Here is a 13,421-nt window from a genome sequence, read left to right as displayed (position 1 = left end):
AAGTTGTTGGTAAACTGCATCTTGTTGTATTATGTTGGGGTTAAGTTGTTGGTAAACTGCGTCTTGTTGCATGGTGTTAGGGTTAAGTTTTTGGTACACTGAATCTTGTTGCATGGTGTTGGGGTTAAGTTGTTGGTAAACGGCTTCTTGTTGCATGGTGTTGGGGCTCAGAGATTGGTAGACTGAGTCTGTCTGGTTGTTGGTGCGAGTTTGGTCATTCAAACTTGCTGGATCATTCTCATAATCTGATGTTGCCTAAAGTCAAACAACCAACAACAATGTTTGTTTGATATTAGGCAGGTGTTATTCAACAAACAAAAGCGCCTGAACAAACAAATAAATCACACTGATGCAGCTCAATGAGTTTCATAACCTGATGCTTTAAAACTAACCACTGAAAAATATTTAACAAAACACAAATTAAATAAATCACATTAAGCCACGTCAATAATAAATTGCAACCCGAGAACATAACAGACTTTGTTTGCAGACTTGACCATCAAGCTGCATTCACATTTACCATGACAACAGTTTAGATTAATCAGAACACCCTCTGAAATAATAGCCTATTACTAAGAAAGTAAGCCCACATTTTTCCCTACTGGCTGGGATTGAACCAGCAACCCTATGGTTACAAGCCCGAAGCCCTATAGCCCACAACTGCCCCCCAGACATTGTCTGCCTAAAATGTATGGATACCATACCTGTGCAGTAGTTCTAACAGTTCCCAAAGCAGTATCAGGTGTACGATCAGGGCCTGAGGAGAAAGTCAAGATCTGCCTCTTAATGGTTGAAAACAAGGGGGCATAATGACACACTTCTACACAGTGAACTCAAACAAACAGTCAAACTAATTCTAAAGTCAGACCTGCACACTGACTTTTGTGTCTGACATGGTTGAGTTGAAGTGACACAACATTAATGGTTACTTTTGTCCTGTATAACCTTCCACCCAGATTTATTTGGTTCTATTTGGCCCTTTTTAAGAAAAGTGACACAACATGACCATTTATCTTTGGCCCGCGCCCACCGGACACGCCGTTCAGCGGTGTGGGCTCGACACGCAGGATTTTAGAACAATTTTCTACTCCTGTGCGGCTGTCGTGCAACAGACGTTTCTAGTGGGCTTTGCTCCATGAAAAACAATTCTAATTTCTTAGAATTCTGATTTTCGAATTTTCTAGAAGTTCTATTTTTTTTTTCTTGTCGCAGCGTGCCACGTACGTGTCTGGGCGCCGGCCTTTAGAATGTCCCTGTACATGTTTGACCTCATCTGGGGTTACAGTCTGCATCTGCATTTGGACGTCCAAAATATGTCTCTTTGTGCACTGGGTAAAGACATCCTCAAATGTCAGAGTCAGGTGTCAGACATCATGGGATGAAAAGGTATCAGGTCTTAAGGCCTGAACACACCAATCCGACCGGCCGACCGTCAGCAGAAAAGCAGTCGGACTATCAGTCAGGCTCTCGTCTCCCCTGGTCGGTCAAAAAACTTATACCCATTACCCATAACTGCAGGCTTCAGTCAGCCAAGTAGATTAGTAGATATCATGCAGGATTTGCGGAACTAATTGCCACTAGTTTCCAGACTTCTCTGATTAAGCAATAAGAAAATATAAATATAATTTTATAGTGTGTATTATTTCATTGTCATTGCTTGTGTGTGATGCCAACGAAACACTCTCTTGGGCACGGAATAAATTACTTTTCGCCCGTTAGCTTGCTAGCTAATATTAGCACAGTAAACGAAAAGTGAATGGGAAATATCAACCAATCAGATTGGTAATTGAGGCCGACAGCCACTGGCCAACTCTACATGTCAAGTCAGGCAACACTAGTCAAAATTAGCCCCGACGCCGCCGACGACTGGCGACGGGACACACCAAACAGACTCGAGTCCCCAACCGCCCCCGACTGCCTGCATGGCCGATTATCGCAACCCAACCTCATTCTAAAAACGTTTCCCTGGGAACATTTTTGCAGACCCAGCAAAACGTACCTCTAGGTACATTTCCAAAACGTACCTCCATGTACATTTCCAAAACGTACCTCCAGGTACATTTCCAAAACGTACCTCCAGGTACATGTCTGATGCCAGCAGGGGGTGCTAAAGAGCGACGTTTACACATTGTTTACTACAGTTAGGTCTGGTCAAATATCGCAGCTCGTGTAGCACTTGTGTTTGGCCAGTAAAAACTACACTCCTAGGATTTCTAGATTCCTAAGCTGTGTAATAACTACAATCTGAAACAGAGATATGGCAAACTATATGCACTTTATTTTGTACAGTTCCCTTTTTGTTGAGTGAAAAGAAAATAATGAATGTGTATGATTATTAATAAAATGTTGCTATGGAATGTATAGATGTAGAAGGCAATTCAAATGTAATCATGACAAATAAAGTCACAGTATCAAATCCCTCACAATACAATAAACAATGTCATGGTGAGAGCAAATTCAGTTCCGTTGGATTCAAGTAATAAGCAAAGTCCCTTTAAAAGAAAAAGAAGAAAGTCTCGTTTGGTATAAAAGTAAAATTAAAACGTCCCTTATGGTATAAAAGCAAAATTAAAAAATAGTTTCCGATGTGCTCCTTTCTGCGTGGGAAAATAACTGCTTATCCGTAATCCACGTGCGATGCTGGAAGTTCATGCAGGCGGCGAAGAAACCTTGCTGCAGTTGGCTACACTGCAGCAGCCTGGGTGGGTGGTCGACACGCGTAATCTCTTGGGACAGGCTCGCCATCGTAGTTGGTCTGAAATCCACTGAATCTCTATCCCGTAATAAAACCCAATCTACACAGAAAAGAGTAACAGTTACAATCAGACATTTCTTTTCTATGATATCTCATTTAAACCTTATTTTCTTATAGCATCAAATTCTCAACAGGCACAACGCTGCCATAAAAGGAGACAACATCTCAGCTGCAGCGTACTGATAACTAGCACAATTGAATAGAATATAGGGGAGAGCAGGGTCAATTGAAACACTTTTCAGTTTAACGTCTTTTTCAAAACAGGTGAAAGGGATACAAATAATTTTGTCATATGATCAACAACTCACATGTGTCCTCTCTTAGTTACCAGTGTAATTTCATATACACCTTGAGTGATCGCGTTGTTTTTTAACTTTGAACGTAAGTTGTCATTTGTTTCAATTGACCCGCCCAGTCGGGTCAATTGAAACACATGTGCGGGACGAATGAAACAGCATATTGTAAACAGAAACCATTCACTTCACTCTAGTTTTTATGAAACATACCTAACAACATACTTCTGTACTTGTCATGGCTAAAATTTCACCTGATTCTTCAAAATATAAGTAGGTCAAAACATGTATTTTTCCATGTGCGTCAATGTCGAGATACACGTTTCGATTAAACTCACATTTCTTCATTTTATACCATGCTGATGACTACATTTCCATCTAATTTACTTATTTCCCGTTGTAAGCCTTTGAGGGATTCACAATTGATCTTCCTCTTTTATTTTGAAACATTTTTTTTTTTTTTTGCATTGATATTGCGGGACGATTGAAACAACTGTTTCAATCGTCCCGACAGTGCTAACTAACACTTAAACATATTTTGCTTCTAAACCTCAAAATGCTGACATTTAACACTTTCAGACATGTTTCAGTAATGATTCATCTCTCGTATGGTCATGTGATCATTCATTGCATGAAACAATAAACACGAGTTGTGATCACAAAAAAATTACCGCACATAAGATTTTACTTGCCGGTGTCAAAAACAGGTTTGCGGGGATAACGTTTGAATTCGATGACGTCATGGCACGAGATTTCCCGTGGTTGGCAAGTCTTGTGTGTTGAACAAACTGACGACATATGACATTTCAGATGTGCATGGTTTTCGAGGAAATCGCTGTGTTACTTTCGTCCCGCGTTTCAATTGACCCGGCTCTCCCCTAGGCTAATAGAATAGAAGAATATATACTTTTTTGATCCCGTGGGGGATATTTGTTTCTCTGCATTTAACTCAATTTAACCGAATTAGTGAACACAGCGCACACACACACACACACACACACACACACACACACAGTGAGGGGAATCACACATTAACCCAGAGCAGTGAGCTGCCTGCCCAACCAGCGGCGCTCGGGGAGCGGAGAGGGGTTAGGTGCCTCCCTCAAGAGCACTGACTTCAACCGTGGTGGACTGCTCGGAGATCGAATCGGCAATCCTCCGGTCACAAGCCCGAAGCCCTAACCAGTACACCACGGCTGCCCCAATAGTTAGCCAGCACGGCTAACAAACCTTGAGCAGACAGTATGTACATATAAATAGTTCGGCAACACACCCGTAATTCACAAGGAAAATGTACAAGGATACATGTTTCACTTTAAAGTAGTCTATCGACTAACTGTCGAACTAACATCAATTGCTGCAAGCTAATATCACAACGGGAGTTCCATGAACACATTAGCTATGCAGATTTACGTGAGTTACATTAAAAGTTTAAACCAAAACAACCAAAGAAAATGTGGAACTACCACTCAATTTCAGCAAATACAAGTGTCTAGTGTTGCTGTAAATGCTTCAACTGGTTTTGTGAGCTTTCTAAGTCTCCAATTCACCGTAAGATTGACTATTCACATAATCCACTAACGTCATAAACACTAAACTTACCGAAGCTCTTCTCTCGTTAAAACAAAATTGAAAGATCCTCTTGGCGCGAGATATAACGAAGTAAAGTTAAGAGGTAGTAAAAACGGTTGGGCTGGCAGCTCACTGCTCTGGGTTAGTGTGTGATTCCCCTCACTGTGTGTGTGTGTGTGTGTGCGCTGTGTTCACTAATTCGGTTAAATTGAGTTAAATGCAGAGAAACAAATATCCCCCACGGGATCAAAAAAGTATATATTCTTCTATTCTATTAGCCTATATTCTATTCAATTGTGCTAGCTATCAGTACGCTGCAGCTGAGATGTTGTCTCCTTTTATGGCAGCGTTGTGCCTGTTGAGAATTTGATGCTATAAGAAAATAAAGTTTAAATGAGATCTCATAGAAAAGAAATGTCTGATTGTAACTGTTATTCTTTTCTGTGTAGATTGGTTTTTATTACGGGATAGAGATTCAGTGGATTTCAGACCAACTACGATGGCGAGCCTGTCCCAAGAGATTACGCGTGTCGACCACCCACCCAGGCTGCTGCAGTGTGGCCAACTGCAGCAAGGTTTCTTTGCCGTCTGCGTGAACTTCCAGCATCGCACGTGGATTACGGATAAAGCCTACCTTACATTGCCAGACTTTGCAAAGATTTGGAAAAGATTTTTGAAAAGCTACAGTCTCAGACCCTCTCACATCTAAAGACAATTCATTGAGGTTTTAGTCACAGTCTAGTCACAGGCCAGTCTCAGATTAGGATTTTGCAAAGACTGTGGGTCACTATTTACAAGACTGCTGCTAGATTCCTTCAAATTATTTCCATCGTGCAATAGGCTACACGTCATCATTCACAGGAAATCACATGATAGCCTACTCATATCAAAGTAATTTTTTCGCGTTTCTGCAGCATTGTTAGATGTGTGACATCACTAACAGATATAGAGCTGTTCTGTCACGTAGAACAACCGACTAATAAATTATAAGAAATGAAATAACAAATAATCATAAAGGCTACAGCTGTCGCCTATTTTGCCCCTTCCTGTTTCATGTTCGCGCAAGGTTACTATTGGTTTTTAATGTTCACGTCACTATTTGCATGAGCCACGACTGAAAAGACTTCCGATAATATCAAACATGTTTGATATTGTCGTAACGGCAAAACTAGAAAAAGACTGCCTCCGACGGACTTAAAACCGCTAAGATTGGCACCTTACACTAAACGATTTAGATGACGGGAGCGCACTGCGATTTTGGAAACTTAGTCGCCGACTGTTAAAACAGACCAAAATCGTGCAATGTAAGCCAGCCTTTAGCAGTTATTTTCCCACGCAGAAAGGAGCACATCGGAAACTATTTTTTAATTTTGCTTTTATACCATAAGTACGGAGCCCGAGAGGGCTCACGGCAATATATTTTGGGGAAGGACGAAAACGTGCGCTCACTTTGCAAAATCGAGCTCTCATTTTATTAAATCGTGCACTCGTTCAAGTAGTGCGTGCTCTCGTTTCATTACATCATGCGCCCGTTTTCCTTAAACGTGCACTCACAGTACTACATCGTGGTCTCGCTAATCTAAAATGTGCACTCGTTTTAGTTTTTCTTAAAATGGGCGCACGATTAGATAAAAACGTGAGCATGATTTGTATAAAACGTGCATTCGTTTTCATTAAATCATGCCCTCGTTTGATAAAATCGAGCCCATGAATTACAAAATCGTGCTCTCATTTTATTAAATCGAGCTCTCAATTAAAGCAAATCGAGAGCTCGTTCTTTAAAAAACGTGCCCATGATTTATAGCTTATAATGTGTGTAAGTTAGAACATGGTGAGCACTATCCAATTACACGAGGGTCACTATTTGTAAATGCAGCTCTGAGCCACATCATGTTCCTGCTGAAGCCGTCTATGCACCCGTTAGCAGATTCCATATGGGCTCAATGTATCGTATGAGTCTATGTGCCATACGAAACTGGGTCCGAGAAGTAGCCTGTCTTCTTAGCGGGCGTCGCCGGCGGCGGCACTGGGATCCTTCAGGGTCGAGTTCACTAAGAATGATGCGCACAGCTCTTCTCTCACCCGCAAGACGTTGTACTTGCACTTACAACCATGCTGAGTTACTAAAGTTGCCAGTATTTCTTTCTGTGACATACCTAACCCATGGTAAACCCTAGATCCATGTCTTTCACAATGCCTCAAACTGACCCAAGGCCTACTTGTCACAACTGTAACAGCAAATTGGATAGTGCTCATCATGTTCTAACTTATGCACGTTATAAGCTATAAATCATGGGCACGTTTTTTTTAAAGAACGAGCTCTCGATTTGTTTTAATTGAGAGCTCGATTTTGTAATTCGAGGGCTCGATTTTGTAATTCGAGGGCTCGATTTTATAAAACGAGGGCATGATTTAATGAAAACGAATGCACGTTTTATACAAATCATGCTCACGTTTTTATCTAATCGTGCGCCCATTTTAAGAAAAACTAAAACGAGTGCACATTTTATATTAGCGAGACCACGATGTAGTACTGTGAGTGCACGTTTAAAGGTAGGGTATGGAATGAGCTTTGTTGGCCATTTTTGCAAAATCACTTGAAATCCTATTCCTAACCCACTTATAGCCACTAAGTTGGAAGCACTGAAATGTAAATTAAACACGTCAATCATCTGCGGAACGGGCAGGGCTAGAAAAACTCCAGCCAATAGAATTCCTCACCCCATACCATCATTTCACAGCTCGTTCGTCAATCTAACGTCTTACTCCTCTTCCTCCTCCCCACCGCGCGCGACCCTTTCGAAAGCTGGTGACCGCGAGTCAGTGCTGAAACGAAACCAACTGCCTGCTGCTGCACGTCCATGTTCCCCTCTTGTTGTATGTGTCACTTCATTTCTATACAAACTAACTAAGGCAGCGGATATCTACGGAAACTCAATCACCCACGCAATAAATAAGCTATGTAGCAAAAATGACATTTTACCGTGACACGAAGAGTGCTGTAAACATGAAATCGAAACTTAACAGCTTGGAGCTACGGTGGAATAGGCGAACCAACGGGCCAGCACTAAACTTGGATATTTCAGGAGATAATCGCCCTGGTAAGAACAAACCAGATTCTGTTCCAATATACACACCTATGGCTACTGAACCATATGTACTACAACCCTTTGGAGGTGAATAAAGAATGTAATTGGGGAAGTTGATGTGAGTGATTGTATGGAGACTAGAGCTCATAGTGCTGTAGACGCCAGGCTGGCATTTCATTTAGTCTGGCTCGCTCTCGCGCTGCGCATTTGAATTGTCGCTCGTGCATGGAGGGCGGGACTTGAGGTTGTATATGTTCAAACTCTGCCGTCCGTTTTGCTAATTCCGTACCCAACCTTTAAGGAAAACGGGCGCATGATGTAATGAAACAAGAGCACGCTCTACTTAAACGAGTGCACGATTTAATAAAATGAGAGCTCGATTTTGCGAAGTGAGCACACGTTTTCGTCCTTCCCCAAAATATATTGCCGTGAGCCCTCTCGGGCTCCGTACATAAGGGACTTTCTACTTTTTCTTTTAAAGGGACTTTGCTTATTATTTGAATCCAACGGAACTGAATTTGCTCTCACCATGACATTGTTTATTGTATTGTGAGGGATTTGTGATACTTTATTTGTCATGTTTACATTTGAATTGCCTTCTACATCTATACATTCCATAGCAACATTTTATTAATAATCATACACATTCATTATTTTCTTTTCACTCAACAAAAAGGGAACTGTACAAAATAAAGTGCATATAGTTTGCCATATCTCTGTTTCAGATTGTAGTTATTACACAGCTTAGGAATCTAGAAATCCTAGGAGTGTAGTTTTTACTGGCCAAACACAAGTGCTACACGAGCTGCGATATTTGACCAGACCTAACTGTAGTAAACAATGTGTAAACGTCGCTCTTTAGCACCCCCTGCTGGCATCAGAAATGTACCTGGAGGTACGTTTTGGAAATGTACATGGAGGTACATTTTGGAAATGTACCTGGAGGTACGTTTTGGAAATGTACCTGGAGGTACGTTTTGGAAAAGTGTACATGGAGGTACGTTTTGGAAATGTACCTGGAGGTACGTTTTGGAAATGTACATGGAGGTACGTTTTGGAAAAGTGTACATGGAGGTACGTTTTGGAAATGTACCTGGAGGTACGTTTTGGAAATGTACCTAGAGGTACGTTTTGCTGGGTCTGCAAAAATGTTCCCAGGGAAACGTTTTTAGAATGAGGTTGGGATTATCGGGTTGGTGTGTTCAGGCCTTTAGGAAAACCTCTATCAGTCATGTCCCAAACATCAGAGGAAAAGAGGATACAGGGGTCCGGAAAATCTCTGTCTCAAATGTCATCAAGCAAGACGGCCTCAGACAAACACCTGTCACACAGAGCATCATTGAGGATAACTATCCAACTAAATTACAATATCTGCTAGCTAGTTAATGTATGCAGTGAGCTGTGGATTTTATAGTTTCAATCGTGGTTGTGCATCATCTAATATGGCAATATCATGCTAAGCCTTAACATATATCATGGTGTGATCAATGCCAGAGTATATAACTTCCTCTTCAGTACCATGTCCTTAATATGCAAATGTGAGTCATGCTTACAGGGTGCATCATTGAGCATGTTTGCTAACCAGCGATAGCCTAGAGGAAGTGTTATGCTGCTCCCTGCATGTTTGCACACGTTAAAGACATGCTTCACTGACACAGTCGCAACTGTTGGTGGGCACATAGCACCCTCAGCATACAGCGATTATTCTTGTCACGTGCTGCATTTTCAGAACCCAGACACATGACTAAACCAGGCCTATAAGGTTAAAGTTGTGTAGACACTGGACTATATCGGGCCTATAAGTGAAGTGACTGTTGACACGTGGAAGGTGCTGATATGCAAATTATACTGTGAACTGTGGTGGACTTACACAGATAGAGGAAGTACTAATAGTGCTTTTCTTCACAACAATTTACTCTGGGTCAATGGTGTGTGTTTTTCACACACCATTATATATCTGTGTGTTTCTGTTCTGTGTTTAGACCATACATAGCTATCCTACCGTGTGTCATCTTTCTCTTGCTTCTCCAGATGATGATGATGATGATGATGATGATGATCAGTACTGTTCCACTCACAGATAATGGAGTTACCAGATCCAAGCCTGGGGAAAGGACAGAGAGACAGATAGGATATTACCTTCCTGATATGCATTTAAAAATAGTGTTAGTGCAACATTTAAAAAATATATCAAAGTTAAAATGAATGTTACTCGATAAAGGATTTTTTGCTGCTGCTGTTAATGATGATGATGGTGATGATGAAGATGATGCTGCTGATGGATATGATGATGTCATTGATGATGATAAAGGTGTTTCTGCTGCTGCTGAAGATGTTGAAATATTTAAAATGATTTTGATTATTGTATTGACTGGCCTCTGTGGGAATTAATATAGGTTTTCCTGAAAATTAACAAATTTAAATTAATAAATTATTAAAAAGAATACCAAACTTAATATAAAGATAATCTTTAAACATTGCATTTCATTATCTTAGTACTTGTACTCTGCACAATGACAATGAAGGAACACAAATCACTTACCCACAGACAAGATGACCCTTGTGTAGTTGGCCGGTTTCCATCTTCTGTCAAACCCGCACCAATATATCCCAGAATCCTCTGCTCTCAGGCCTTTCATCTCCACCTTGACGTTCTTGGTGACAACATCATCAAAAGCAGAGAACGTTCCATTGACCAACCAGAGACTAACCTGCTTGACTGTGATTTGATCCACACAGTTGTCCCGACTCTTTCCTTTACAAAAGAACTTCTCTGTGTCTTCAAAGCCTCGTGGGTAAGGGCAGCTGATGCTGACTGAGTCTCCTTGAAAGAGTTCAGTCATTCTGATGGTGTTCACACAACACCACTCTGTGCAGGGGGACAGAATGGTGTCAATGCCTTTTTGAGAACTAAACAATGTCACACAGACTTAGAGAGAAAGAACAGCATTGCTTTTGTTTTCTTGGAACAACAATGTGATGAAGTTTTAAGTTAGGAATTTTGAAGGAATAATAAAGTGAGTGAAGTTGTAGAATTAAACGTACTAGTTGAAGTCAGCTGTACATGTGTGATCAAGGCCTTGTATTCACCCATGTCCACCCCACACCAGTAGGACCCAGCATCACTGGTGCTGAAGCTGGAGATGGACACAGTCAGGACTCCTTCTCTGTTGTCATGGAGAGAGAGCTTCTTATCACCAACCCAGCTTTGGTCCTTTGGAGTTGATAGTCTGTACTTACATCCCTGATTCCCAAACTCCTTACAAAAATATTTAGGCCCCTTTTTGAACTCTTGTGGGAACTTGCAGCTGATATTCACCGTATCTCCCTCATAGGCAGACCGTTTGAGAGCTTTCTTACAGCATTCATCTGATAATCACATAACGACACACACACACACACACACACACACACACACACACACACACACACACACACACACACACACACACACACACATAAAGAACAGGTGATGAATTGACTGATACATCAATACAAACTTTTGAAATACGTCACACAATTTACATAAGGGTAATATGAGGTGCACACATAAAAGGTGACCCAGACATGGGTATGGTATGATATTGTTTATTCACTTATTTGGGTAACTAATAGAGCTTTATTCAGGTAACCAATATAACGTTGTTAAAAAAAGCTATTATATTTAGCACATACTTATTTTAGTAATGTTTGAAATCTTTAACTCACTTTTCGTTATGTTCAAATCAACTTCTGTATATGTTTCATTCACAGCACATTGATATTTCCCAGTGTCCTCTAGGATCAAATCTCTGAATATCACCATGAAGAATCCTCCAGTGGTGTGATCATACAGAGAGAACCTCCCATCATTCACCCACTGATGTTTAAGATTAGTCTTAATCAGTTCACTGCATGTCAATAGTGTTCTGTCCTTACAGAAATGCTTCTCATTCTGTTGATACTGATAGTCATAACTACACTTGATGACAACAGCTCCACCAGTGTAGCCTGTCACTCTCAGCATGAACACACCACCTGTCAATCAACCACAATAACATGATGCTGTGAACTGCAATTCAATCAGCATACAGTTATCACACATCATATCCTCATATACATTATCTGTATTCTGTAAAAATGGCATAGAATGTTTCACTTAGGCTTATGTGGAAATATTATTTTGGCACACTGAATTTTCATGTGAAGTAACATAAATTTGCATAAATCATACATGATTAAGGCCATGTGTAGTGCCGCATCTGAGACGTACTGCATGCATTGGTGTAACACAATCATGTCCTTGTGTGTGACAACCAGTTCAGTCAGAGCAGAGTCTATGAGAAATGAAAACAGCAGTGGTCTATCTTAACATCACTCTGCAGTAAAGACACCTACCTGAACTCAGGTAGAGGAGGAGGAGGAAGGTTAGCATCGTCATCCTTAAGATGATCAGATGTATTTTGTTGTGTCCTTCTGTGTAGATCAGTGAGACAACATTAAAAGACAAAACAAGAAGTCAAATTGTCAGCACTGCTAAAGATAGTGTCAGTTGGGTGGATGATTGTGACGTTTGTGTTTTAGCTACTTCCTGTTCAATAACCCAAGATACTGTACGTTCACACTGATGAACCAAAAAAGTGAAGTGAGTGAGTTTGTGTGTGTGTGTGTGTGTGTGTGTGTGTGTGTGTGAGAGAGAGAGAGAGAGAGAGAGAGAGAGAGAGAGAGAGAGAGAGAGAGAGAGAGAGATGGTTAGCTTCACAATATGCTGATGTTTTCTCACAGTCTAAGGCCTGTATGCTTTGGATACTTCATGTTCCCCTTCACGTACATATCAGGTCATTGGCCTACAGAGGACATGTAGCCTCATGGGAAGATCTTTGGGGTGGTGTGCAAATATTCCAGAGAACATTTCTGCACATTATTAGTCTCTTCATCCTTAATAAGATGAACAGGAGGCATTTATTGTATCATTCAGCATAGCTCTGTCTAGCTATCCGCACGACTAGAGATACCATCATATTGGTGGTGGAGGGGGGTGTCATTTCCTCAAATATTTTGGTCTTGTGTGGTCTGTCTGCTTCATGTGCACTTAACCAATGACATACCGTTAACCATATTACAGTAAACATATTAAGCACATGAAAAACGCTTGCTTTTGTGTATGCGTTCTTCTCTGTCTGTGAGTTTTCGCTTGTGAGTATGTGTGGTGGGGGTAATGGGTTTGTGTGTGTGTGTGTGTGTGTGTGTGTGTGTGTGTACACGTCTACTTGGCTGTATTTGTGTGTGTGTGTTTTGTGTCTGTATGTGTATATGTTCACTTGTGTGTGTTTGTGTGTGTAGGTAGTGGAGTGTGTGTGTGTGTGTGTGTGTGTGTGTGTGTGTGTGTGTGTGTGTGTGTGTGTGTGTGTGTGTATGTGTTTTTGTGTGTGTGTGCATGCATGTGAATGCAGGTGCATGTGTGCGTGCGTACTATGTGTGTTATGTATATATGTACTATGTGTCTCGGTGTGTGTATTTATGTGTGTGAGTGAGTGAGTGTGTGTGTGCTTGTGTGTGCTAGCGGTGGTCATAATAATGTGGGTGTGAGAGAGATAAAGAGAGAAAAAGAGAGAGAGAGAGAGAGAGAGAGAGAGAGAGAGAGAGAGAGAGAGAGAGGGTCAAAGATAATCAAATGGTTAGTTTCACTACGTTTTCACATCTAATTAAGGGTGTTCGTGCTTTGGGTGTTTC

The sequence above is a fragment of the Sardina pilchardus genome, chromosome 1 (assembly GCF_963854185.1).
Source record: "Sardina pilchardus chromosome 1, fSarPil1.1, whole genome shotgun sequence".
NCBI classification, from domain to species: domain Eukaryota; kingdom Metazoa; phylum Chordata; class Actinopteri; order Clupeiformes; family Clupeidae; genus Sardina; species Sardina pilchardus.
The sequence above is the reverse complement of the archived record's forward strand: the minus strand, read 5'-3'. Positions refer to the sequence as shown.